General features: G+C 43.1%; 2 non-coding genes across 2 annotated transcripts; both read right to left on the bottom strand.

The window, feature by feature from the left end:
- Positions 1–1,290: 1,290 nt before the first annotated feature.
- TRNAY-GUA (transfer RNA tyrosine (anticodon GUA)) lies at positions 1,291–1,381 on the bottom strand. Its single transcript is given in 2 exon segments — positions 1,291–1,326; positions 1,345–1,381. It is a non-coding gene; the product is annotated as a tRNA-Tyr (tRNA).
- A 1,148-nt stretch (positions 1,382–2,529) lies between these two features.
- Positions 2,530–2,611, bottom strand: TRNAL-UAG (transfer RNA leucine (anticodon UAG)). The gene has a single exon. It is a non-coding gene; the product is annotated as a tRNA-Leu (tRNA).
- Positions 2,612–26,701: the final 24,090 nt, after the last annotated feature.

A 26,701-nucleotide genomic window follows, 5' to 3' on the forward strand; every position in this document is an offset into this window, starting at 1 on the left:
AGGGTGAAGCACCCTTGTGTAAGGCTAAGCCCACTTTCTGCTCCAGGCTTGCTGATGGAGATGCTGCATCCTCCTCCTGGGGCTCCTGCAACTCAGCCCTGCAGGCCCAGTGCAAAAGGTGCTGAGACCCACCCAGCCCGGGCAAGCAGGCCAAGTGTGTGCCATTTTCCAGATGAGAGTTGCTTTCCATGCCAGTGTTCTACCACACCCAACCCAGCGCCCCCGCCACACACATCTTCCCTCCCTCACTCAGGCCGGCTCCTTCCAGTCCTGCATGTTTACTTGCTCTTGATCCCTGGAGCAGCTCTCACCTCCGGAAGTTGCAGGAGAATTGCCGCAACTGGTTTCTCCAGCGTTGAATGGCGTGGGCGGAGTCATTGCTCCTTCAGGAAAGGCCACAAACATCCTGGGCGACAGAGGCCTTCATAACGACAGGCAACTTGAAGGAGCCACTGGATGTCCTCTTTGTGACCGTCAAGGCCGACTGAGAGTTCTCCTGAGTTTTCTGTAAAGATAGACGTATAAGACGTAAAAGCATATGAGAGACAGGGCAAAAGACAGAGAGAAACCAAGAGAGAGTGAATGCATGAACGAATGTTTTCAGGAAGAATGCCATGATTTTTCCTGCCTCTAGAGGGTCGCTAGGAGTCGGAATCAACTCGACGGAAGTGGGTGTTTTTTTGGTTTTGGGGGGGTTTAAAGTTACACTATGGGTACTATGGGCTGCCAAAAGAACGAACAGATCTGGCTTGGAAGAAGTACAACCAGAATGCTTCTTAGAAGCAAGGATAGCGAGACTGCGTCTTACATACTCTGGACATGTTGTCAGGAGGGATCAGCCCCTGGAGAAAGACATCATGCTTGGCAGAGTACAGGGTCAGCGGAAAAGAGGAAGACCCTCCACGAGATGAATTGACACAGTGGCTGCAACAATGAGCTCAGACATAATAATGATTGTAAGGGTGGCGCAGGACCCGGCGGTGTTTCGTTCTGTTGTGCATAGGGTCGCAAGGAGTCGGAACCGACTCGACGGCACCTAACAAGGGGTAGCTAGCTTGTCTACCTGGATGGATAGATTCGTCAATTGTGAGCAAAGTACCGGTAACGGACCTGTCGTTCAGTAGCTATGTGAGAATAAAATCAGAGAGGCACGGGCCTTGCGCGAGTTGATTCTAGGTTGTAGAGTGTCAGAGTCGGGATGCTGGGTTGCTGCAGGGCAGGAGCAGGGAGCAGGCAAAGGAGAGGCGGGGCTGGACGTGCACTGCGGGTTGAGCAAAAGTGTCGGGCACTTCCTTCGAGCCGGAATCGAACCAGCGACCTAAGGATATCCACAAACGTCCCTTTCTACAGTCCTCCGCTCTACCAGCTGAGCTATCGAAGGGTGCATGCCTTCTCACCTGGAATATTTCCTTCAAGAAAGTCAGAAAACCAAGTCACCCGATTTTTTTGGGTGGGCCCAGAAAGACTTAGCTTGGTTGGAACCCACCCTTGAAGAAATGCCTGCACATGTAACCCCACCTGGTGTATAGAATTATGACAAAAATACTTCATAGGTGGTCTTCTCCACACTATATATTGTGTAGATTATCTCCTCAGGAGGTGCATGACGTTCCAGACTTCGACACTAATGTTGATTAGTGGGTTCATAAGGGATTTTTTTAAGGGATAGCCTGAGCTGTCCACTGTAAAATTCACCTAGTCCTACCGTTGAATTATTATTTCATTCACTATGATTACGACTTGAATAAAATTTTAGGATTTGCTAAATTATTATGTATAATTCTATATTTCTGCCATGTTTTTTCAGTATAGCTCCTCTTCAAAGAGATTTTACTCACCAACTGGAGCTGTCTGGTTACCGTAAAATAGAATTTATACATTACAGGGAGGGAGAATGCTTGCTTCTTATCATTTACTGCCAAATTTCACAGTAAGTAGTTTTGGCCCTAGCTTTCCCCACTGGTGATCAATTTTTTAAATGCCTTTCTTCACTTAAAAATCATTATATATTAGTATATTCAATGTGTTTCTATCAATTGCAGTCATTATTCTTTTTGGTCATCAGTTTATTCCATTTCTGGCCAATGGAAACGTCTTTACGTTGGCCCCTGTGAACTTTGGACATAACCAGTCATGTCAGAAGTACCCAAAAAAGTCTTGCTTTCTTGCCAGGATCTTCACGTATGTTTTCTGCCCCAAACCTGAAATCAGCCACTCTAAGAAGCTCTGGTTCTTCTTAGCGAGGAATAGTTTTTAGAGACTACAGTACTTCAGAGAGATTTCATGAGGAAGCACCCATTCTTTATTCTGCTTCTATTATAGAAAAGAAATAAAGATAAGTGTCTTCCCACTGGAAGATCAGTGGTTTATGTACCCAGGTAGTTCGTGAGCTACTCGTGGTGGGAAATGTGAACATTTATTTATACCCGCTTTTTTTTTTTTAATAGGTAGGAGAAATTGAATTGGCGGGTTTTGCGATAGAGTGAGTAAAACAGGCGAATAACTTATATTAAAAACAAAATACACCCCTGGCAGCGGTGGGATTCGAACCCACGCCTCCGGAGAGACTGGAGCCTAAATCCAGCGCCTTAGACCGCTCGGCCACGCTACCTGCTGACACCAACCTACTCTCACTCTTCCCACATTTTGTAAACAAACTGGAAGGTTTTACTTTAAATCCACTGCCACTATTTGTTTAAAAACGAAAAGGAATTTCTGGAGGACGGAACCATGTCTCCCAGCGCCAAACTCCGTTCTTGACAAATAATAGGCGCTCCGTGATTCTTTGAAGGGTCGGCCGTACGTCTTGATCTACATCCCTTCTTACTAGGGTTGGAGGGATGAGAGAAGAGAGAGATAAAACGTCCTCTCTACACGCCATCCAAGCACCAAAACGTCTGATCTTCCTAGGATTTGTTAGCGAGATACTCGGAGACCCAGAAAGAGTTGCGCAGATGTTCGGCGTGCCCCCAGGTGTTCAGAAGTGTCTTAAAAATTCTAGGAAGTAGGCGTTCCCCCTTCTTGCTTCCGGAGTCTGCGATTTTTAAGGTGGGACCTTAGTAACTGCACCCTTGTAGGCTGTTGGGAATGATCCAGGAGAAGACATAAGAAGACACTGTTGGAGAGCAACGGGGGATGACATTCAGTGCACAGGTGGCGGGGATGGCCTTAGTTAGGATCTCGGACAGGTTATCCATAGTGACAGGAGGCATTAAGGGCACTCGGATGTAGGTAGATGGCGACCTTGTAGAAGTTCTCCTGTGCCTGCTTCTGTTTTCTCCGTGAAATATGAAGCTGAGAGTCAGGCTATGTGAGGAAGTCTGGGCAGTTCTGAGGAGATAGGACAAGGGATGAAAGGGTAATCTTTAAGAAATGGTACAATGAATGGGTTGAGACAAATAGATTGTCATGCAGACGCACTTCAGATTAGTCATGAATTTAATGTGAGACCCCGTTAGTATTATTGTGTTTCTCTCCAGCCTAGGTCAGCTAGGTGAAAGTAGGCTGAATGTTGCATTTAAATAAGAAATGCGATTTGGGTGAATACGCCTAAGCAAAAGTCGGGCAACCAGAAGCCGACCAGGAACTCGAAGCTTCTCTAAGGACCTCTTTTAAGAGCACAGACCAGCTCCGTTCCTTCATCACCTCCTGAAATGAAGTTCCTCCCGTTCCCCTAAAAGCGCTCTCTCCTTTTCAACTCCCTCATAGAGATACTGAACAAAAGACAACACAGATTCAACCCAGGTTGCAGGGGACCCCAAAGACTAGCCATTCACCTTCTGGAACCCCCAAAGCGAGCACAAACTCGGAAGAACATTGTACTCATAGAGGTGAGAATGTCTGATAAGAGTTCAGGTTATGGATTGAAACACTCTGGGGCTCTTTGAGGGCGAGAGGGGAGGGGCAGCGATCTTGATATCCAGGCTGGTTATCAAGGATCCTAGGCTCAAGTCTGCAAGAGATGAAACATCCCCTCGCCCGGTGGGCATTGTCTCTTTGCTGAGTCACATCGCCTAACCGTCTTTCTCAGACCTCTTTCCGTTTCATTTCCTGGTAGAGAAAGACCCTAGGGAAGAGGAGACGCTGGTCTTGCCAGTGAAGACCAGGAAGGGAGGGGTTTAGGGGATGGGGAGACAAACACGTTCCACAACAAACAGATCACTGGGGAGCCGGGACCTCGAGGAACCCGCTCTGAAGTCTCAGTTGACTCCTGTGTTTTTGCCAACCCTGTTGCCTCTTGAAGTTCGCTCTAGGCTAGCCGACTTTCCCTTGAAGCTTCTATGAGTTTCTTTGTACTAAAGGAGAAAAAAAAAAAAATGTGACTAAGCACCACTACTTGTCCCTCTCCAGTCTGTATACCAGTCCTCCAGCTGCAAGGGACATCTGCTTCTTCTCGGGGTCAGGTCTCCCACTGTCAGGTCTTAAAACTTGTTTCCCCACACTCTTACCCTCCCAGCGAACTTCATCTTTGAAGACTATGCAAAACATGACCCTTGGGCAAAACTTCTCTGAGCTCTATCCCGGCAGAGCACGGGGGGAGGGTGCCTACGGGACTTGAATGGGTCGTCTACACAGCTAGAAAAAGGGGAAGCTCTTGGCAAGAGTCACTCATCAATATATTTCGGTGCCAGTCCCAATCTAGTGATGTTGTTTGGTGCCTTGAAGGCAATTTTCGACTCATAGCAACCCCACGTGACAGAGTAGAACTGCTCCATAGGTTTATTTAGGCTGTAATCTTTAGGAAGCAGATCGCCAGGATCTTTCTCCCTTGGAGTCGCTGGGTAGGTACGAATTGCCACCTTTCCTTTGGTAACCAAGTGCTTAACCATTGCTCCTGGGATATGCACCATCTTTTGGTCTGTGCTCTGCAATTGGCAAAAAAAGAAAGAGAACCTTCATTGGTAGGGGTGGGATTCGAACCCGTCCTCCCAAATAGACTGGAGCCTTAATCCACCACTTTGGACTGCTCAACCACGCGATCAAAACCTGAAAACCAAACCCATTGCGGCCCAGTCGATTTCGACTCATAGCGACCCTACAGGGCAGAGTAGAACTGCCCCCATAGAGTTCCCAAGGAGCACTTGGTGGATTCGCACTGCCGACCTTAACCACTACGCCACCAGGGTTTCCACCACGAGATCGGGTGGTAAAAAAAATTCCTACCTTCTTCTGATTTTTTTTTTTTCTGATGGTGGCTACCTTCCTTTCCATCTTTTAGCTTTGTTCTACGGATTGTGCTTTTGAAGTCCTACTGAGTCCACCTAAAAGCATGCGCAGAAAACGTTCAGGAAAACAGCTGGTCTTTTCACAGAACTGTACTTTCCCAGTTGGGTCTGGATATTCATTCTCAGCGTTGAAAGAAGAAGGTCTTACAGAGGATGGAGTTTTCATTTTTCAATCAAGGTAGTGAAACTCTAGGTATTTAAAATGGAAGCTCCTAGCGGAAACTAACTAGGTCAGATGTGGTCTTTTTTCCCCAGTGCCTTGCATATAAATAGTAGATGTACAGAAGATATTGGTTGAAGAATGAATCTACTAGGTCTTTGGTCCCAGAGGAAGCCCGCAGAAAAGATAAACGACTCTTCCACATGGCACTCAAATACGCCATATCATTTATTTCCCTGACTTTGTTCTCTGTAGGTATAGAAGTCCAGGTAGATCAGGAAATGTAGGTTGTCTATTAAAGGGCCAGGAAGAAAGGTCACCTACTAGCTCTCTTTTATTCTTGAGTAAGAGTCACTTCCGGGCTCCTTTTTCCCGGATTTTTCCGAGAATTGCTAGGGCAAAGGCCTGCAGCTACATAGGGGCTAGCTAGACTGTGGGATCCCTGCAGCTATCCTCCCTTCTGGCAGTTTTACAGAATATTCCGCCCTCATTTACAAAGGGCCTTCCTCTGATAACTGGTGGCATTTTTCAAAAACCGCATTAGGGCTTGTTCAAGTTTTGAACCTGGCACCTCACGCTCAAAATAATAGTTATATCCCTAGAGCAATTCTCAACACTGGCTACTCATTAGAATCACATGTGGAGCTTTAAAAAAATTTTATGTCAAAATTGCACCCGAAACCAATTAAATCAGAATCTCTGGGGGTGGTGTCCAAATATCAGTATTTTATAAATTTTCCAAAGTACAGCCAAGATGGAGAACCATTGACTGAAGACAGCCCAACAAGTTGTTCTATTTGTTTTAAGGGAATTTCCTCAACTGGATAAAGTACATCTATGGAAAACTTCCAGCGAACATCATACTTAATGGTGACAGAGTGAATGTTTTCCCAGTAAGATCAAGAGCGAGCAAGAATATCTGCTTTTGGGATGCAGACCCCAAATTCTCATAAGACCAGACTTAATGGTCTGACTGAGACTGGAAGGACCCCGATGGTCATGGCCCCCAGACTTTCTGTTGCCCTGGGACAGGAACCATTCCCGAAGCCAACTCTTCAGGCTTGGATTGGACTGGACAATGGGTTGGAGAGAGATGCTGGTGAGGAGTGAGCTTCTTGGATCAGGTGGACACTTGAGACTATGTTGGCATCTTCTGCCTGGAGGGGAGATGAGAGGGTGGAGAGGGTTAAAAGCTGGCGAAAAGGACACGAAAAGAGAGAGTGGAGGGAGAGAATGGGCTGTCTCATTAGGGGGAGAGTAATTGGGAGTGTGTAGCAAGGTGTATATGGGTTTTTGTGTGAGAGACTGACTTGATTTGTAAACCTTCACTTAAAGCACATTAAAAATTATTTTTTTAAAAAGAATATCTGCTTTAAGATCAAGAGCAATGAAGATTATCTGCTTTCCTCACTTCTGGGGAATTTTGCCCATTCAACAAGGCAAGAAAATGAAATAAACGGCATCCAAGCTTCAAGGAAGGGCAAAGCTGTCTTTTATTTCCAGAAAACATGAAAGTCAATTGTAGAAAATCTTATAGAATCTACAGAAAGCTTCAAATATAATAACTACATTTAGCAAAGTTGCAGGATACAAGATCAATATTCAAAGTTAATTGTATTTTTATATACTGGTAATGAACAATCAGAGCCCTGGTGGCACAGTAGTTAAGCTCTCAGCTGCTAACTGAAAGGTCAGGGTTCGAACCCACCAGATACTGTTCGGGAGAAAGATGTGGCAGTCTGTTTCTGCAAAGATTACAGTCTTGGAAACCCTATGGGGCAGTTCTACTCTGTCCTACAGGGTCGCTATGAGTTGGAATCGACTAGATGGCAACAGATACAAGTTATGAACAATCAGAAATTGAAATTTTAAAAAGCAATTCAGTTTGCAGTTGAATCGATAATATCAAATACTTTAGGATAAAACATGTACAAGACTCGTACACTGAAAAAAATGTTGAGAGAAATGAAAGAAAACCTAAATACGTGGAGAGAGATTTCATGTTCATGAATTGAAAGACTCATTATTGTTAAGATATCAATTATACCCAAATTATAAATCCAATGTAATCCCAATAAAAAGACCAACAGGTTTTTGTTTGTTTTGCAGAAATTGACAAGCTGATTCCAAAATTCGCATGGAAATTAAAAAAAAATAGTATACCCAAAACAACTTTGAAGAAAAGAAAAAGCTGGAGGACATACTCTGTCTGACTTTGAGGCTTATTACAAAGCTACTATAATCAAGACAATGTGGTATTGGCGTCACAATGCCACATGGAACAGAATAAGAGTACAGAGACAGAAGACACATATATGGAGTAACTGGTTGTCAACAAAGTTTCAAAGGCAATTTATCAGAGAAAGGTAGTCTTTTCAATGAATGGCGCTAAAAAAATTGCAACAACCTTGTCTTAGTCTTAATAGAAATACCACAAGTGGATGGCTTTAACAAAGAGAAATTTATTTCTTCACAGTAAAGTAGGTTAGAAGTCCAAATTCAGGGTGTCGGCTCCAGGGGAAGCCTTTCTCTCTCTGTTAGCCTTCTCATCCATCTTCCCCCAGACTAGGAGCTTCTCTGTGCAGGGATCCTGGGTCCAAAGGATGCGCTTTGCTCCCAGCATTGCTTTCTTGGTGGTGTGAGGTCCCCCACTCTCTGCTTGCTTCCCTTTCCTTTTATCTCTTGTAAGATAAAAGGTGGTAGAGGCCACACCCTAGGGAAACTCCCTTTACTTTGGATCTGGGATGTGACCCTAGTAAGGGTGCTAAGATCCCACCCTAATCCTCTTGAACATAAAATTGCAATCACAAAATGGAGGATGACCATGCAATACTGGAAATCATGGCCTAGCCAAGTTCCTATACACATTTTGGGGGGAACATAATTCAATCCATGACAAACTTAAAGCTTATTGATCCCTACTTGGCATCATACACAAAAATTAACTCAAAATGAATAACGGATCTAACGGTGAAACTCAAAACAACAAATTTTTAAGGAAAATATCTTTGTCCACTCAGATTGGGAAAAGATTTTTTAGATACGACACCCAAAGCATAATCTATAAAAGAAAAACATGATTCATTGTATTTTGTAAAAAAAAAAAACAAAACAGCAACATTAAAAAGCTTGTGTTTTGTAAAACACTGTTGAGGGGTAGAAAAGACAAGCCCCACACTGGGAGATAATAATTTTACCCTCCTCAGCCTCCATGGATGACTTGCCTCCCTAGGGGACATTTGACAATGTCTGGAGACATTTTTTGGTTGTCACACTGGGAGGTGGTGCTACAGTCATCTAGTGGGCAAAGGTCAGGGATGCTGCTAACCATCCTCCAATACACAGGACAGCCTCTCACAGCAATGACTTATCCAATTCAAAAATGTCACTAGTGCTGAGATTGACCAGCCACATAGACAAATTTACAATTTGTCCCTTTTAGGGCACAGGCCAGTCAGGCTCTATCATTACTGAATGAACTGGTGATTTCTTTCCAAAGCCTTGAGGAATGGGCAATGCCGGGATTCAAACCTGGGTGTGGTGGAGTCTCTAGGAATGCACTCCCTGGACACCAAAGGCCAGTGAGCAAGGCAGGAAGGATGCTGCACTCAAAGGTCCGAAAGTGAGAAGCTCCCTTAAAGAGTTCAAATTCTGACTTGGAATCCACCACGGAACCCTTTATGGGTTAGGTGGGGGGCAAAGTGGTGGATGAAGGGGTTGTCCTTGGCTGGTTCATGCCTGAGAATGGGATCTTCTTTAACATCACCTCCCTGAGCTGGTGAGCAGTTGCCTCCCTTGGTTATTCCTGTCCTGTTTAAACCCATCTCCTTTATTTGATATTTAGGGACAAATGATGAGACAAAGCCTCGTCCCCTGCTTCCCTTCAGTCTCCGCTCCCCACCCTCTCCCCCCAATTCACAGAACATACCTTGCACTTTCAAGGCTCCAAGCCTTTCTAACCTTCCCCTCTCCACCTCTTAACTCATCCAAGGCTCCATCTCAAATGTCATCAGTTTGGTGCCCTGACTCCCTTCCAAACTGAACTCAAGGATCAAAGATGAGTGCCTCTGCTACTGGGCTTTTACTGGTCCATGCATCCACTTGTATTGTGAGCACCGTGTGGGTAGACTGTGAGCCATTCATCCACTGGTCCCATAACCCAGTCCAGTGCTTGGCATTCGCAGAGAGTTCAGGTGTTAACATGGATAATACTTGGGATATTTGCAGAACTTTTACCCTCAGTGAAGACCCGGGAAGTAATCACTGTCGACATAGAAACAAAAACCTAGCTCTGGTAGGACTCAAACCCATGCCTCCAGAGAGAGGAGAGCCTTAGGCTTCTTAGCCACTCTACCAGACTGTGCAATATTGCCTGTCTACTAAAAAAAAAAAAAAAGTTTTTTTTTTTTTTTACTCCTCCTAGTCACGTTTTCTGTCATTTCTTCAGCGTTTTCCTCTGGATGCGAGACCAGAAGCTTTGATCCCAGATACCACCAAAAAAGGTTCAGGGGAAAGTTCCGAAAAGAGCCGATTTCTTTCTTGCCTTCCTCCTCGGCTCCAGTAGGACTCCAACCTGCACCCGTCCGTCCCGCACCGCTCCTCTCCTTCAGGGAACTGAAGGGCAAGATCTTTCTTAGAACAAGCTATCTGCATGGGAAACGAAGCTCTTGAGATCTAGAATGTAATTGTTCCTAGAAAGGAGGAGCTCATCAGCCTCTGCCGTGCCCAAGCGCAGACCCTGGCGAGAGCAAACGCTCATAAACTTTAGAGAACGGAAGACAATTTCTTAATCTAGAGCCCTTGGATAGATTGGGGACAGTGGCGGCGGTGATGGTAGTGGTGATAGCGATGGTGGTGGAGAAAAAACTCTTTCCCTGTTACCCCCGAGAAGCGCTATCAGTTCTTCGCTAGACTTTGAGTTTGATACTTTCGAGTTTCCAGGAAGTCTAAGCCGAGCGTTAAGGGACCACAAAAAACCTTGTCACCTTGTTCCTTTCTGATCCTTGAGACCCTACGCGCGGATAGCCTGCGCGGATCAATGCACACTCCCCAGAATCAGCCTAAGTAGTTTTTGCAGAGTTTCTGTCCCCTAATTCTAAGTGTCTGAAGAGAAGCCTATCTTTTGGGTTTAATCAGTTCCGTTGCCGGGGAAGCAGCGGATCCTTATCCTCAAAACCAGTATCTGCGTCTCCCAAAGAAGTCCCCTTTCCCAGTCAGCAAAGTGGAGATTATTTTGACAGATGGCTGGGGAAGGAGATGGCTGGAGAGACCCTTCTACAGAGAATGAGCCCCGGTTTTGAACCCAAGCTGGTGTTTGAGTTACCCAGGGTTCCTGAGAACTCCGTGCCCTCAGTCCCGCAGGCTCCCCAGGCGCACAGACTTGCCTGCTGCGCTCCGAGGGAGCAGGGCGGAAACTGCTCGGTACAATAAATTTCCAAAGCCACTCCTCTTGACACCAGGAAGTGTAGCCACACCTCAATTCTCCTAGAGTTAGAGCTTCCATTTTAGGGTCCACCAAACTTCTCGAAGAAGGAGCTTTTCGCTCCTGTCCATTACAACGAAATGGAAATGCCGAGATGCTGCTGTGTCTCTTCTGGTAGTGGGTGTCAATACAGAGGATTTAACTCATAACCACTGCCTAACCTTGCAGGGATAAACAGGTGACTACCCCAGCAAAGGGGCCCTGGTGGCGCAGAGGTTAAGAGCTCAGGCTGCTAAGCAAAAGGTCGGCAGTGCAAATCCGTCAGTTGCTCTTTGGAAACCCTGTGGGGCAGTTCTACTCTGTCCTATAGGGCCGCTGTGAGTCTGAACCTACTCCGTGGCAACCGGGTTTGGTTTGGGTTTGGGATTGAGGAATGGTGTGTGGGGGGTGGGGGGGGAGGCATTCTGGCCACTCTTTTTACCCTCCAAGGGCGGAAATTGTAGCTTCCTGGTGACAGCCAATCATAACCTTCATTTGATAAAATTAAGGCTATTTGGTGACAAATGTTCACAAAGAGACCTTAAACAACGAGGTTGTAGATAGTCATGGTCTAGATTTTCTCTCTTGCAAATATGCATCCTATATCACGGGAGAGGCAACTAGACTTGGTATACTTGCTTAAGAACGCAATATTCCTCTCTTAATTAGGTGTGCTTCTCAAAAGAAAGCAAAATTAATTCCATGGTCGTGTCAGGGGTTTTCAGACCTCAGACACCTTATGGGGTTTTTCCCAAGAGTCTTCCCTAAAATCTCACGGTCTTTTAAGCTAACATTTGAAATTTCTAGTCTTTTTGAGTTGTTACGTGGGTAGTCCTTGTGACAGACAGCTTACCTTACCCCAATATGGCCCATTCCCTTTTTCTCAGTACTCTATAACCCCAGTGTTAGGAGGACACAGACTACATTTTCCTGCCTTCTCATTCTTTCGATGCCCACTTGTTAATCATCTCTACATGCTGGGCAATACTCTAAGCACTGGGGCCAAATAAAACAGACAAAAATGTCTCCTCGTATGGAATTTTACACTTTAAAAGGGGATAGACAATTAAAAATAAAATAAAATATATACTGATTCAGATGATGATAAATGCTATGGAGAGAAATAAAGCAGTTAAGTGGGTGGCAAGTATGTGTGGGAAGAATGTGTGCTTTTAACTAGAGTGGTTAGTGAAGGCCTCCACGAGAAGATGACATTTGAGCAAGATCTGAAAGAAGTGAGGTTGTGAGCCATGCATATCAGGAGGAAGGGTTTTCTAGGGGCAGAGAAAAGCAGGAGCAGAAGTCCTGAGATGGAAAGTGCCTGCCTGTTCTGAGAGTAAGGGTTCCACGAGGATGTTGGTGAGGTAATGGGGTTCCAGGTCTTGTGGTCCTTGTTGACCATGGAAAGGACTTTGAATTTTTCTCTGAGCAAGTTGGAAACCCACTGAAGGGTATTAAGCGGAGGAATGATATGATCTGCTTCACATTTCAACAGGATTACTCTGGCAGTGGAGGTGGTGAAAGGTGAATTCTTACTACTTTTTTAGATAAACCTGGCAGGATTTGCTGAGAGATCAGATGTGGAGTGCCAAAGAAACAGTCAATATGAGACTTAGGTTTTTGGTCTGAGCACCTGGAAGGGTAGATTTGTTATTTACTGAGATAGATACATGCTAGGAGGAGCAGGGTTTGTGTGTGTGTGTGTGTGTGTTGTGGGGGAGTAGGAATATCAATTTAATTTTGAACAAGTTAAGTCTGAGTCATCCATTAGACATGGAATTGAAGATACCTGGTAATGACAATGGCTGAAAAAAAAGGGAGCCAAGTCAAGACACTCCCTTACATTCTGGGACATCATATCTGCAGAATGCCAAGATGGCGTAAAAGATTAAGATCTATCTGAGAAGGTACAATATCCAAACACAAATCTTACAGCTTTTGTTCCTAACAACTGAGCAAAAAGTAGAGTTCCTATGTATCTCCTCTCCCTCTACACGTGGTTTGTTTGTTTTTATTGCTGAGTGCTGTTCTGCTGTGTGCATGTACCACAAATTGTTAATCCATTCACTTGATGGACGTTTGGGTGGTTTCCAGTTTTTGGCTGTTTTACAAATAAAGCTGCTAAGAACATTCATGCCCAATTCTTTGTGTGGGCATATGCTTTGATTTCTCTTGGGCTAACACCTAGGAATGAAATGGCTGGGGTGTATGTGCATTTAACATTTTGGGAAACTGGCAAATTGTGTTCTAAAGTGGTTGCACCATTTCACATGTCCACCTGCAGTGTGTGACTCTTGGTATGGTCAGTCTTTTAAAATTTAGCCATTCAAATAGTTCTACCGTGGTATCACATTGTGGTTTTAACTCACATTTCCCTAATGACTAATGGTGTTGAGCATCTTTTTTCATGTGCTGATTTGCCTTTGGTATATCTTTTTTGTAAAGTGTTTAAATTTTTGCTAATTAAAAATAAAGGGCTTTGTTTTCTTATTATTTACTTTTGAGACTCTCTTAGTTATCTACTGCTGCTATAACAGAAATACCACAAGTGGATGGCTTTAACGGACAGAAATTTATTTTCTCACAGTTTAGGAGGCTAGAGGCCCAAATTCAAAGCACTGGCTCAAGGGGAAGGCTTTCTTTCTCTCTGTTGGCTCTGGAGGAAGGTCCTTGTCTGTTCAGCTTCTGCTTCCTGGTTCCCTGGAGGTCTCCATGTGTCTTGGATGTATTTTACCCCATGTCTCTTTCTGTTCTTTTGTTAAATCTCTTTTTATATCTCAAGAGATTGACTCAAGATACACCCTGCACTAATCCTGCCTCATTAACATAACAAAGACAACCCCTTCCCAAATGGGATTATAACCACAGGCATAAAAACAACAACAACAACAACAAAAAACATTGTCCTTTAGTCAATTCGGACTCAGAGACCCTACAGAACAGAGTAGAGCTGCCCTATAGGGTTCCCAAGGAGCAGCTGGTAGATTCGAATTGCCAACCTTTTGGTTAGCAGCAGAACACTTAACCACTGCTCCACCAGGGCTCCAAGGTTAGGGTTTACAGCACATATTTTTGAAGGGCATAATTCAATCCATAGAAATGAGATTTTATATATTGTAGATATGTCTATTGACAGACATGATTTGCAAATATTTTCTCCCAGTCTGTTGTCTTTTCATTCTTTAGAAGAGCAGAAACTTTGATTTTAAGTCTAATTTACTAATTTTTTCTTCTATGGATTATGCTTCTGGTATTGTATCTAAAAAAATCTTTGTCTCACCTTATGTCACAAAGTTTTTTCCTGTTTCCTTTTAGAGGTTTTATAGTTTCAGGTTTTACCTTTAGGTCTATGATTCATTTTGAGTTGGTTTTTATATACGATCTAACGTATAGATTCAGTTCTTTTTTTTTTTTTTTTTGCACGTGGTTACTCAATTACCTCAGCATCATTTGTTGAAAAGATAGCCTTTCTTTACTGAATCACTTTTGCACACTTGTTGGAAATCAATTGTCCATATATGTGTAGATCTGTTTCTGGATTCTCTATTCTGTTCTGCTGGTCTATTTGTCTATGTTTATACCAATAGCACACTGTTTGGCTTACATTATTATTATAGCTTTATAATAAGTCTTGAAATCAAGTAATGTCAGCCCTCCAACTTTGTTCTTTTTGAAGTTGTTTTAGATATTCAAGGTCCTTTGTTTTTCCACATGAATTTTAGAATCAGTTTGTCAATTTCTTCAAAATTCCTTTTGGGATTTTGCCTGAGTTTGCATTGAATCTGTAGATCAATTGAGAGAATAGACATTTGAACAATATTGAGTGTTTTGACTCATGAGCATGATATACCTTTCCATTTATTTAGGTCTTTAATTTCCCTCAGCAATACTTTGTAATTTTCAGTGTATATTTCTTGCACCAGTAATGAAATTGATTGAACATGCAATCAAGATGCATTGATAATTACTGATGATTCGAATGCCAAAGTTGGAAACAAAGAAGAAGGATCAGTAGTTGGAAAATATGGCCTTGGTGATAGAAACCATACCGGAGATCACATGACAGAATTTTGCAAGACCAGCGACTTTTTCATAGCAAATACTTTTTTCAACAACATAAATGGTGACTTTTTATACTTGTGGACCTAGACAGATGGAATGCACAGGAATAAATTGACTACATCCGTGGGAAGAGATGATGGAAGAGCTAAATATTACAAGTCAGAACAAGGCCAGGGGCTGACTGTGGAATGGACCATCAATTGCTCATATGCAAGTTCAAGTTGAAACTGAACAAGTCCACAAAAGCCAAAGTACAACCTTGATTATATCCTACCTGAATTAAGAGACCATCTCAAGAATAGATTTGATGCATTGAACACTAATGACCAAAGACCAGAGGAGTTGTGGAATGACATCATAGACATTATACATGAAAAAAGCAAGAGGTCATTAAAAAGACAGGAGAGAAAGAAAAGACCAAAATGGATGTCAGGAGAGACTCTGAAACTTGCTCTTGAATGTCTAGTAGTTAAAGCGAAAGGAAGAAATGAGGAAGTAAAAGAACTGAGCGGAAGATTTCAAAGGGTGGCTTGAGAAGGCAAAGTATTATAATGACATGTGCAAAGACCTGGAGTTAGAAAACCAAAAAGGAAGAACAGCCTTGGCATTTCTCGAGCTGAAAGAACTGAAGAAAAAATTCAAGCCTGGAGTTGCAATATTGAAGAATTCAACGGGGAAAATATTAAATGACAAAGAAAATGAAAAGAATACACAGATTCACTACATCAAAAACAATTGGTCAGCAATCAGCCATTTCAGGAGGTGGCATATGATCAGGAACCTATGGTACTGAAGGAGGAGGTTCAAGCCGCACTGAAGGCATTGGCAGAAAACAAACCATCAGGAATTGACCGAATACCAATTGAGATATTTCAACAAATGGATGCAGCATTGGAAGTGTTCACTCCTCTATGCCAAGAAATTTGGAAGACAGCTACCTGGCCAACCGACTGGAAGAGATCCATATTTACATGTATTCTCAAGAAAGAGAATCCAAAAGAATGTGGAAATTATTGAACAATATCATTAATATCACACACAAGTAAAAATTTGGTAAAGATCATTCAAAAACAGCTGGAGCTTTGTATCGACAGGGGACTGCCAGAAATTCAATCCTGATTCAGAAGAGGATATGGATGGAGGGATATCATTGCTGATATCAGATGGATCCTGGCTGAAATTAGAGAATATGAAGATGTTTACCTGTGTTTTATTGACTATGCAAAGGCATTCAATTGTGTGGATCATAACAAATTATGGATTATGTTGTGAAGAATGGGAATTCCAGGACAGTTAATTGTGCCCGTGAGGAATCTGTACATAGATCAAGAGACAGTTGTTTGAACAGAACAAGGGAATACTGCATGGTTTAAAGTCAGGAAAGTGTGCATCAGGGTTGTATCCTTTCACCATAATTATTCAATCTGTATGCTGAGCAAATAATCCAAGCAGCTGGACTATATGAAGAATGGTACATCAGGTTTGGAGGAAGACTCATTAACAACCTGCGTTATGCAGATGATACAACCTTGCTTGCTGAAAGTGAAGAGGACTTGAGACACTTACTGATGAAGATCAAAGACCACAGCCTTCAGTATGGATTACACCTCAAAATAAACAAAAACCCTCACAACTGAACCAATAAGCAACACCATGACAAACAGGGAAAAGATTGAAGTTGTCAAGGATTTCCTTTTACTTCAATCCACAATCAACACCCATGGAAGCAGCAGTTGAGAAATCAAATGAAACATTGCATTGGGCAAATCTGCTACAAGAGACCTCTTTAAAGTGTTGAAAAACAAAGATGTCCCCTTGAAGACTAAGGTGCACCTGACCCAAGCCATAGTGTTTTCAATCACCTCACACACATGTGAAAACTGGATGAAGAGTAAGGAAAACTGAAGAATTGATGCCTTTGAACTGGGGTATTGGTGAAGAATATTGAATATACCGTGGGGTGCCAAAAGAATGAACAAATCTGTCTTCAAGAAGTACACCCAGAACGCTCCTTAGAAGCAAGTTGGAGAGGCTACATCTCACATACTTTGGACATGTTATCAGGAAGGATCAGTCACTGGAGAAGGACATCACACCTGGCAGAAAGTCAGCAAAAAAGAGGAAGACCCTCAACGAGATAGATTGAGAAGGTGGCTGCAACAATGGGCTCAAGCATAACAATGATTGTGAGGATGATGCAGGACCGGGCACAGTTTCGTTCTGTTGTACATAGGGTCGTTATTAGTTGAAACCCACACAACAGCACCTAACAACAACAACAACAACGTGTGTTGCACAACAACTTTTTGATGGTGCTGTAAATGTTATTTTTTATTTTAAATTTTGATTGTTTGTTGTTAGCATTTAGAAATACAATCAATTTTTGTATGTTAATTTTGCACCTTTCAACCTTGCTAAACTCACTTGAGCTGTCAAACAATGGCAACTACCCGGAAGTTATCATCTCTGCATCTGGTTAGTCCATACTTTAGGATCCAATAATCACTATGGGCTCTTTTTCTCTCAATTCCTTTGCTTGAGAAATCTCACCTCAACCTCTGTAGTTTCAGAGCAACTTTGGACTTCTATTGAGTTAAATGCTTTGCATGAAGCAAAAGTCATTCAAGAGAGAATAAAGAGCCTTCCTGTACCTGCCTGACAGTTCTTGCAAACTTCCTTTCAGGACGTGGCTTCTTGTCCATTTCTTGTCCTCAGTGGGTCTTTCTGTGCCAAGGGACAAGTCAGCAGAAAGACAGACTTAAAAATCACCTCAATTAAAATGGATGTTGGGGGAAAGAAAGAAGATAGGATATCAGACCACTTAGTTTGGCTCTGAGCTGCAGGTGGCTGGCACTCACCTCTGTGGCCTTTGTATAGAGTAAAGAGTGAGACTGGAAAAAAAAAAAAGCATGCATATATTACAATTTCCTGTAACTTGAGATTTGGTTCTCTATTACCATAGAGAATAATTCCGTTTTCTCTTTCCTCATGCTGGCTTGTCAGGCTCTTAAAGACGGTGATGATGTCCCTCAAGTTTCTCTTTTATGTGTTAAAAATCTTTGGTTCCATCCATAAACACTCTTCCCCTAATGAGCTATCCACTCTTTCGTCCATGCATCTACCCATCAAATCAGTCCTTTGCTTTCCTGGTTGTTCACCTTGGAATGTGCTTCATTTGCCTGAGAGCACTGTTTGCAAAATGATCCTGGTGGAAAGAAAGGTGGGCATCTATAAGCAGCTGCAGAGAGGAAGAAACCAAAGGCCAGAAGGCAAGAAAACAATAGTGGAAGACTAGAACCAGTAGCAGGTGAAAGCTTTTCTAGAGAACAAAATAATCTGTAGGCGACATTTAAAGTAACTCAGCAAGAATTCCTAGGCCCAAGAAAAGTGTTCATAGGGTAAGGATTGACATTCCAATTCTTGAAATTCTTTTAATTCCTTTAGAATACAAACAATCAACTTTTGTAGAAAACCAGTTGTTATGGGTTGATTTGTACCCCTCCCCACCAAAACGTATGTTCAAGTCTTAACCCCTGGTACCTGTGAATGTGCTCTCATTTGAAAATAGTCTTTGAAGATGTAATTAGTTAACATAAGATCAGGCTGAAGTAGGATGGGCCTTAATCCAATATGACTGGCGTTCTTATGAAATGAGGAGACAAGACACACTCTGACAGACACAGAGAAAATGGCCATGTGAAGACAGAAGCAGAGATTTGGTTTATGCTGCCATAAACCAAAGAATGCCTGGTTAGAAGCTAGAAGAGGCAAGGAAGAAATCCTCCTCTAGAGCCTTCAGACTGAGCATGACCTTGAAAACACCTTGATTTTAGGCTTCTAGCCTCCAGAACTGTGAGAACAAATTTATGTTTTTTTCAGCCACCCATTTTGAAGTATTTTGTTGTAATAACCCCAGGAAAATGAACACACCCTTTTACAAACAGAATTCTCATGGATTCTACCTGCGTCCGTCCAAAATGTTTCCTTTTTCCATTGACTTCCTCTTTCCTACAACAATATTCACAATTTTAAGCCCCATTCTTGAGGAGTGTTGCATTTTTAAGTCCTCTCACCACACCCTGTTTCTCTGCCAAGTGAAAATGTTACTATAAGATAAATTCATCTGTGCTAATGTCTTCTACTTAATGTTTTTGCCTTTAGGAAACATAATGCCTTAAACCATCTAAAATGCACTTACCTGTTTAGAGTCATTTTAAATGAATCACGACAGTAGGGAGCTCTGCCACTCTGCCGCTGATAGAGGAAGAGCTCTTTTTGATTCTGGGAGTTTATAGCTTCCTCACAGATAACAGGCTACTGTCTTTTTGTATTAGAAATCCCTACTTTCTTAAGCTAGAGAGAGCAGATGATTGATGGGCACTTGTCATGTTTGTTTTATCAAAGTCAAAGCTGAACTCCTAAGCCAGAGGATGGGAAAAGAAAACCATATTTGACTGAGCACCTACTATGAGCCCAGGGACTATGCTGTGTGTTTTTTACCGAGTTAGCTCTGCCTACCCCACCCCCAATCTGTGTGAGGCTCAGCATGTCACAACAATCAATGCCTAACACACTATCTGGTCACAGCTTGTGCCCAGCTTAGCACATAAACATTTACACACTCATCATAAAAGTAAAACATATCACACACTTCAGATACACACACACACAACACACCTTAAACCTACACACAGCACATATCACATCCAAGCCCCCAATCTATACCACACTTGCAACTGTACCACCTGTACAAAAATCAATAAGACATATTCTGCACACATCACACATAAATGTCACACACATTGGAATGATATAGTTTATTTAGGGAAGGGAAGATTATGAGACTTGTGTAGGCATAAGGAAAGTATTAGGCTAGTCAAGAAGAGATGCCATATGAGTTGAATCTTGAAAAAAATATAGGAGTAAATCAGGCCAATAGGATAAAAGGGTATTTCAGGCAAAGAAACAGCTTAGGTAAAGTTATGGTATCAAGAAACAGTGTGATGCATAAGTCTAAATAGTTTGAAAACTTTGGCATATGAACTGCAAAGTGGGGAGTGGCAAGGACTATTGGTGTAGGCAGGGCCTACCACTTGGGAAGCACTGAATAAGATATTTAGTGCCTGGGGAAGTGGGTAGCCTTTCTAGTAGTAGATGACACCTAACACCTGCAAATCTTCTATGCTATCAACATACCCTTCCACGCTACAGTGGAATTCACTGTAGCTGTAGCTCCTTTTCTCTCTATACATATCTTCTGAATTCCTCTTACTACACTTGAGTGTTTTGAAGGGTTGCTTGGACCACACATACACATTTCTCTTCTGCTCTCTCCAGGTCCTGAAACAAACATTGTAAATTTGGTGCCATGGAGTATAGAGGAAGATATGAGAGTTCTTCTCTTTCAGACCTTGTATTTCCTTCATGAGGACATCACATTTGTACTGGCTGAATGCCTGGCTTGGCCTCAGGTGGTGCTGTTTCATGAACTCCTCCCGGGAGAGGTTCTGGCCATATATGAGCTGCTCCCATAGGGGGAACAGTAGGAGAAAGACAGAGCCCAGGACCTTTAGAGAAGATGCCATGTCAGTCAGAAGGGCCACCTGCAAGTCCACAAGGAAGAGAGAGGAAAGCATTATCTAGACACTGCCCTGAGAGCTCAGCACCACCTTAAAATCCCTTTCCTTGCCAACACAGGCCCTTGGGCCCAATTTCATTATTTGGTTCCTAGCCTAAAACATGCATGGAAAGTCTCATTAGATAATAAAGTTTTTAAGAATTGAAAATAGGCTGCAGTCTGAGTCAGCCAAGCACAACATTGTAAAAAACATGAAGTTTATTTTGAGAATTCCAAACATTTCCTGCCTGTCCTCTCTTGTACCAACAATTGCCCTCCAGCTAGCTCCTCTTTACCCTCCAGGTATACTCTCGGAGAGTGTGGCACTTTAAGCTGTGTGTCTGTGAAGTGGAAAGTCTTGTGTGGTGGATTAATTACTTTTGTGTGTGGCCTTTATAGCCATGGACTTGTAACTCCCACCCAGGTGATTGTGTGACAGAATAATTGTGGCCTACCAGGGGGATTGGTCAGCTCTGCCTTAAAAGAGCCAATTCCAGAGTGAGGAGGAGAGCTTACCACCCGTTAAGAAGGACAGACCCACAGGAGATGGCACAGTGGGCTTCCCTGACCCATGGAGCAAGAAAGCTGAATGCCTTTGGGCAGAGATTGAGGGCCAGGGAAAAGTCTGTGCCTGAACAGCAAATTTGGGACTTGCCAGCCTCCAAAACCTCACGAACCATTACTTTTATATGGTCCGTGAGTTCTGTGAGACGTGGCAAGAAATCAGGGAACCCAAAGACAGGAGGAAGAGTACTGAGGTGAGAGGGAGTCGATGATGGCAGAGATGATGGAGTGGTACGGCAACTTGGAAAAGTTAGACACTTGGTATATCTTTAACCTTGGCCTCACAGGAACCAGCTTTGTGCTGATCCTTGTATAAAAAATTATTCGTTTAGCTTGTCACCTTTTTAGGGGAAATAGAAGATGAGGAAATATTTGGGAGACATTTTCTGGGCAGGAAGGTTTAAATTCCCTGCAGTCACATCCCACGTTGCAATTACACTGACTCTGCATAATTGTGCTTATCCACTCTCAGCTTCCTTCTAACACTTCCCCAAAGCATGTGTGAAAGATTGTCACTTCTAACTACTCACATCCCTTCCCAGGGCCCATTTCTCTGTCATTGTTATAAACGATCTTGGTTTGTCTGAGCTATCTGTTGAGAATGCCTTCATGAAAGACTCCAGTTTTGAAATATCACTCTGACCAATCAAGTACCGAGACAGAAACTGCCCTCACAGGAGCTGCTGTAGCCAAATTATGGGCTGTAGAGTTGTTCAAAGAGTCTCCCCTTAGACCAGCCCATCTGTGCTCATCTACTATGGGGAGTGTACCTGGTTCTAGTGAACCTCTAACCTGAGTCTCAACTCTCTGAGCATCAGTGTCCTCAAATGGGCCTAATCATGGCTCCCTCATAGACCTGTGAGAATCTAATGAGATGCATGTATGTCAGGCACAGAAACAGGGGTAGGTATTTTGTCTTTCTGGAACCCTGTTCCTGGCCATAAAGGCCTAAACAGGATGGAGAACAGAATTCACAGCTTCACTGCGGGGAGGGGTATAGATGGGGTGAGAGGACTGTATCAGTGGGATTAATACTGGATTCAATTCAGGCCTTTGCTTCCTACCACTTGAATCATTTTGCTTTCTTAAGTCTACCATCTAAACTTTCAGCCAAGATCCTGGTGGCTGCCAGTGCTCCTTTTCCCTAAGCATCCTTAGCATGAACCCATGTAACTCACCCAATTCAGATTCAATGTTCAAGTCACTCGTTGTGGGAATTAGTACGAGGATCTGAAGACCAGAGTCTGTGTCCGTTTTCTGTTCTTAGAGCCCAAGAAGTCCAGCTGTGGAGAAAGAAATAGCAGTGAGAGGTGCAGGAAACCAGCTGATTGGTAGTGGCGGTCAGGCCAAGGAGCAGCCTGGTTATATAAACCTATTTCTGTATCTTCTCATCTAGAACACTTGGGTTCACTCTGAGAATAGCCCTGAGCTAGGGTCTGACATCAAAGACTGACTCCTGAGTACAAAGGAGTTGCAAGGTCCTGGGGTAGAGGTGACCCTGAAGAGGGGTCATCTGGATTTATCAAGAGAGAACTAGAGATCTGGCTTCTATGCTCACTTCCTTACAAAATTCTGGGGAAATGTCCGTGAATGGCTAAGTTCTGTGGGAACTTTAGGGAGGAAAACCACTTCTGGAGCTGTGACTGTGGGACCCTCATCAAGGGGTGAAAGAGCATCTAGTCAAAAGTACAATTTAAGGATAAAGTGAGATGCTTGAATTTGTTTTCTACTAACACCTTTAAGGTTTTCTCCTTTGATTGAGTTTCTCATCAGGCCACCTTTTCAAAAGAGTTCTATTTCTATCTAGAACTTATCTTCAAAGCATGTCAGTAATGCCATTCTGTTCTGTAGTCTCCTGATCTTCTCTTTGGATGAGACATAAGTCATCATGATTAGATAAAGACATGTTGGCATTTGCAGAAACTGCCCTGGGCCACAGTGGTTAAGAACTCAGGCTGCTAACCAAAATGTTGGCAGTTTGAATCTACCAGCCACTCCTTGGAAACCCTATGGGGCATTTCTACTCTGTCCTATAGGGCCACTATGAGTCGGAATCAACTCCATGGCAATGGGTTTGGTTTTCTGTAAACCCCAGCTCCTGTCAAGCATTCCTTGAATAATAGGAAAAAAGGAAATCATCGTGTGGTAGGCTGGACTGAGGTTGTCTCAAATCACACTTTGTAAATTCTTCTCATCTCTGGTCCTTTGGGTGTCAGAGGAGATTAAAAAGGAAGGAATTTTTGTTTCTTTTTTTTATGTGATAATTGTGGCCCACCAAAGGGATTGGTCAGTTTTGCCATCCTGCTGGATTTGAAATGAGCACCTCAAGAGGCAAGAAAGAGAAGATGCCACCAACACTAAGGAAGGAAAGACTGGCAGGAGAGACCCTCAGGAAACTGTGCAGTAGGCTTCATGACCCAAAGGGAGAGAGAAAGCTGAGTGTCTTTTGGCAGAGGACTAGGGCCAGGTAGAGGTGTGCCCGCGAGCGTGGCTGGGAAGAGGTTGTCCTGACAGAAGAACCGTATCCTGAGTGTTCTTGAGCCTGAATTGTAGCTGTTGCTTCCCTAATAAACCCCATAATTGTGAGTATTGTCTGTGAATTCTTTGTGGCTGTTACTGAACTTGGAAAGGTGAGTTCTTATCTAACACATTCAGACTTGCCAATTACCTGGACACCAGTCTTTGAGAAAGAGAAAGTAACTTTATTGCAATGCGAAGAGAAAGGAGCTAGGGGGATGTTCCTCAGATCTGGCTCCGTGAGTGTAGGGTAATGCTATTCAGCTGTATGTATCCCCTCCTAATGAAGTTAGCTTTGCTCTTCCCCAAAGCATGGCCGGGATGAACTTGGGATGGACTCAGGCTAAGGAACAAGGCCGAGACTGGCTTGACTGGCTGGTGGCCAAGGCCAGGGAATGCCTTACAAACAAGAAGACAAACATCTGAGCCTGGATGTGAAGTTCCTGGGAATGCTGGCTGCCCAAGGACTTGGGAGGAAAAACAAATGAGCCTTAGCACCAACTGGAATGATACATAAACTTGTGTCCCCTGCTAGGTGGTTGCAGAGCACTAAACTGGTCCAGCTGCTGCCCTGGGCTGACTGTCCCATAAGTAAGTCCTCCAATTAAACCATATGTCATGATTGCTGGCTCTGGAGTCCTTCTTCAGTCTCTTGGAGACTCGGGTCCAGGAGCCACTGGGTTGTTACACAACACAGAGGTACAGGGAGCAGGGCTTATTTGTGATTTGGGCAGCAAGATGGTGGCCGAGCAGGCATCCTGGGATGGAAAACTCTAGAAGGTGGCCAGGAAACAGGAGGTGATATAGTTCTTGTCAGATCTCTTGCTTTGGAATAGGGCGTGGGTGATGAATTTTCCTTCTAATTTGTTCCTCCTATTGCTGCAGCCTCTGTTGAGGTCAATTAGTGTTCACAGCTGGCCCTTCTGTGCATGAGGGGCAGGCCAAATCTGGCTTGGGCTAGTTTAAGGAAATTTACTGGCATTCGTAGGGTCATGTTACAATCTCCTCTTGGGTTGTAGCAATTCCTTAATCTTAAGAGATAAGGGTTGATGACTCGTCTGGCTACTTCCTGCTGACATGGCGCAGAGTTTCAGGGACCTGTTGTTGTTGTTAGGTGCTGTTGAGCTTGTTTTGACTCATAGCAACCCCATGCACAACAGAACGAAACACTGCCTGGTCCTGCGCCATCCTTACAATCGTTGTTATGCTTGAGCTCATTGTTGCAGCCACTGTATCAAGCCACCTCATTGAGGGTCTTCCTCTTTTCCACTGACCCTGTACTGTGCCAAGCATGATGTCCTTCTCCAGGGACTGATCCCTCCTGACAACATGTCCAAAGTATGTAAGACGTACTCGTGCCATCCTTGTGTCTAAGGAGCATTCTGGTTATACTTCTTCTAAGACAGATTTGTTTGTTCTTTTGGTAGTCCATGCTATATTCAATATTCTTCGCCAACACCACAATTGAAAGGTGTCAATTCTTCTTCAGTCTTCCTAATTCATTGTCCAGCTTTCACATGCATATGATGTGATTGAAAATACCATGACTTGGGTAAGGCGCACCTTAGTCTTCAAGGTGACATCTTTGCTCTTCAACACTTTAAAGAGATCCTTTGCAGAAGATTTACCCAATGCAATGCATATCTTGATTTCTTGACTGCTGCATCCATGGGTGTTGATTGTAGATCAAAGAAAAATGAAATCCTTGACAACTCCAATCTTTTCTCTGTTTATCATGTTGTTGCTCATTGGTCCAGCTGTGGGGATTTTTGTTTTCTTTATGTTGAGGTGTAACCCATACTGAAGGCTGTGGTCTCTGATCTTCATTAGTAAGTGCTTCAAGTCCTCTTCACTTTCAGCAAGCAAAGTTGTGTCATCTGCATAATGCAGGTTGTTAATGAGTCTTCCTCCTATCCTGATGCCCCGTTATTCTTCATATAGTCCAGCTTCTCGGATTATTCGCTCAGCATACAGATCGAATAGGTATGGTGAAAGAATACAACCTTCATGCACACCTTTCCAGACTTTACACCAATCAGTATCCCCTTGTTCTGTCCAAACAACTTCCTCTTGATCTATGTACAGGTTCTTCATGACCACAATTAAGTGTTCTGGAATTCCCACATTACACAATGTTATCCATAATTTGTTATGATCCACACAGTTGAATGCCTTTGCATAGTCAATAAAACACAGGTAAACATCCTTCTGGTATTTCTGCTTTCAGCCAGGATTCATCTGACATCAGCAATGATATCCCTGGTTCCACGTCCTCTTCTGAAACTACCCTGAATTTCTGGCAGTTCCCTCGGGATATATTGCTGCAGCCTTTTTTGAATGATCTTCAGCAAAATTTTGCTTGCGTCTGATATTAATGATATTGTTCTATAATTTCCAAGTTCAGTTGGATCACCTTTCTTGGGAATAGGCATAAATATGGATCTCTTCCAGTCAGCTGGCCAGGAAGCTGTCTTCCGTATTTCCTGGCATAGATGAGTGTGCACCTCTAGCACTGCATCTGTTTGTTGAAACATCTCAGTTGATATTCCATCAATTCCTGGACCCTTGTTTTTCACCAATGCCTTCAGTGCAGCTTAGACTTCTTCCTTCAGTACCATTGGTTCCTGATCATATGCTACCTATTGAAATGGTTGAACATCGACTAATTCTTTTTGGTATAATGACTCTGTATATTCCTTCCCTCTTTTTTTGATGCTTCCTGCATCATTTAATATTTTCCTCATCGAATCCTTCACTATTGCAACTCGAAGCTTGACTTTTTTCTTCAGTTCTTTCACCTTGAGAAACGCTGAGCGTGTTCTCCCCTTTTGGTTTTCCATCTCCAGCTCTTTGTACAAGTCATTATACTACTTTATTTTGTCTTCTCGAGCTGCCCTTTGACATCTTCTGTTCAGTTCTTTTACTTCATCAATTCTTCCTTTTTGCTTTAGCTGCTCAATGTTTGAGAGCAAGTTTCAGAGTCCCCTCTGACATCCATCTTGGTCTTTTCTTTCTTTCCTGTCTTTTCAATGACCTCTTGCTTCCTTTGTTTAAGTTGTCCTTGGTGTCATTCCACAACTCATCTAGTCTCTGGT

This window comes from Elephas maximus, chromosome 10 (genome assembly GCF_024166365.1).
Source record: "Elephas maximus indicus isolate mEleMax1 chromosome 10, mEleMax1 primary haplotype, whole genome shotgun sequence".
NCBI lineage: Eukaryota > Metazoa > Chordata > Mammalia > Proboscidea > Elephantidae > Elephas > Elephas maximus.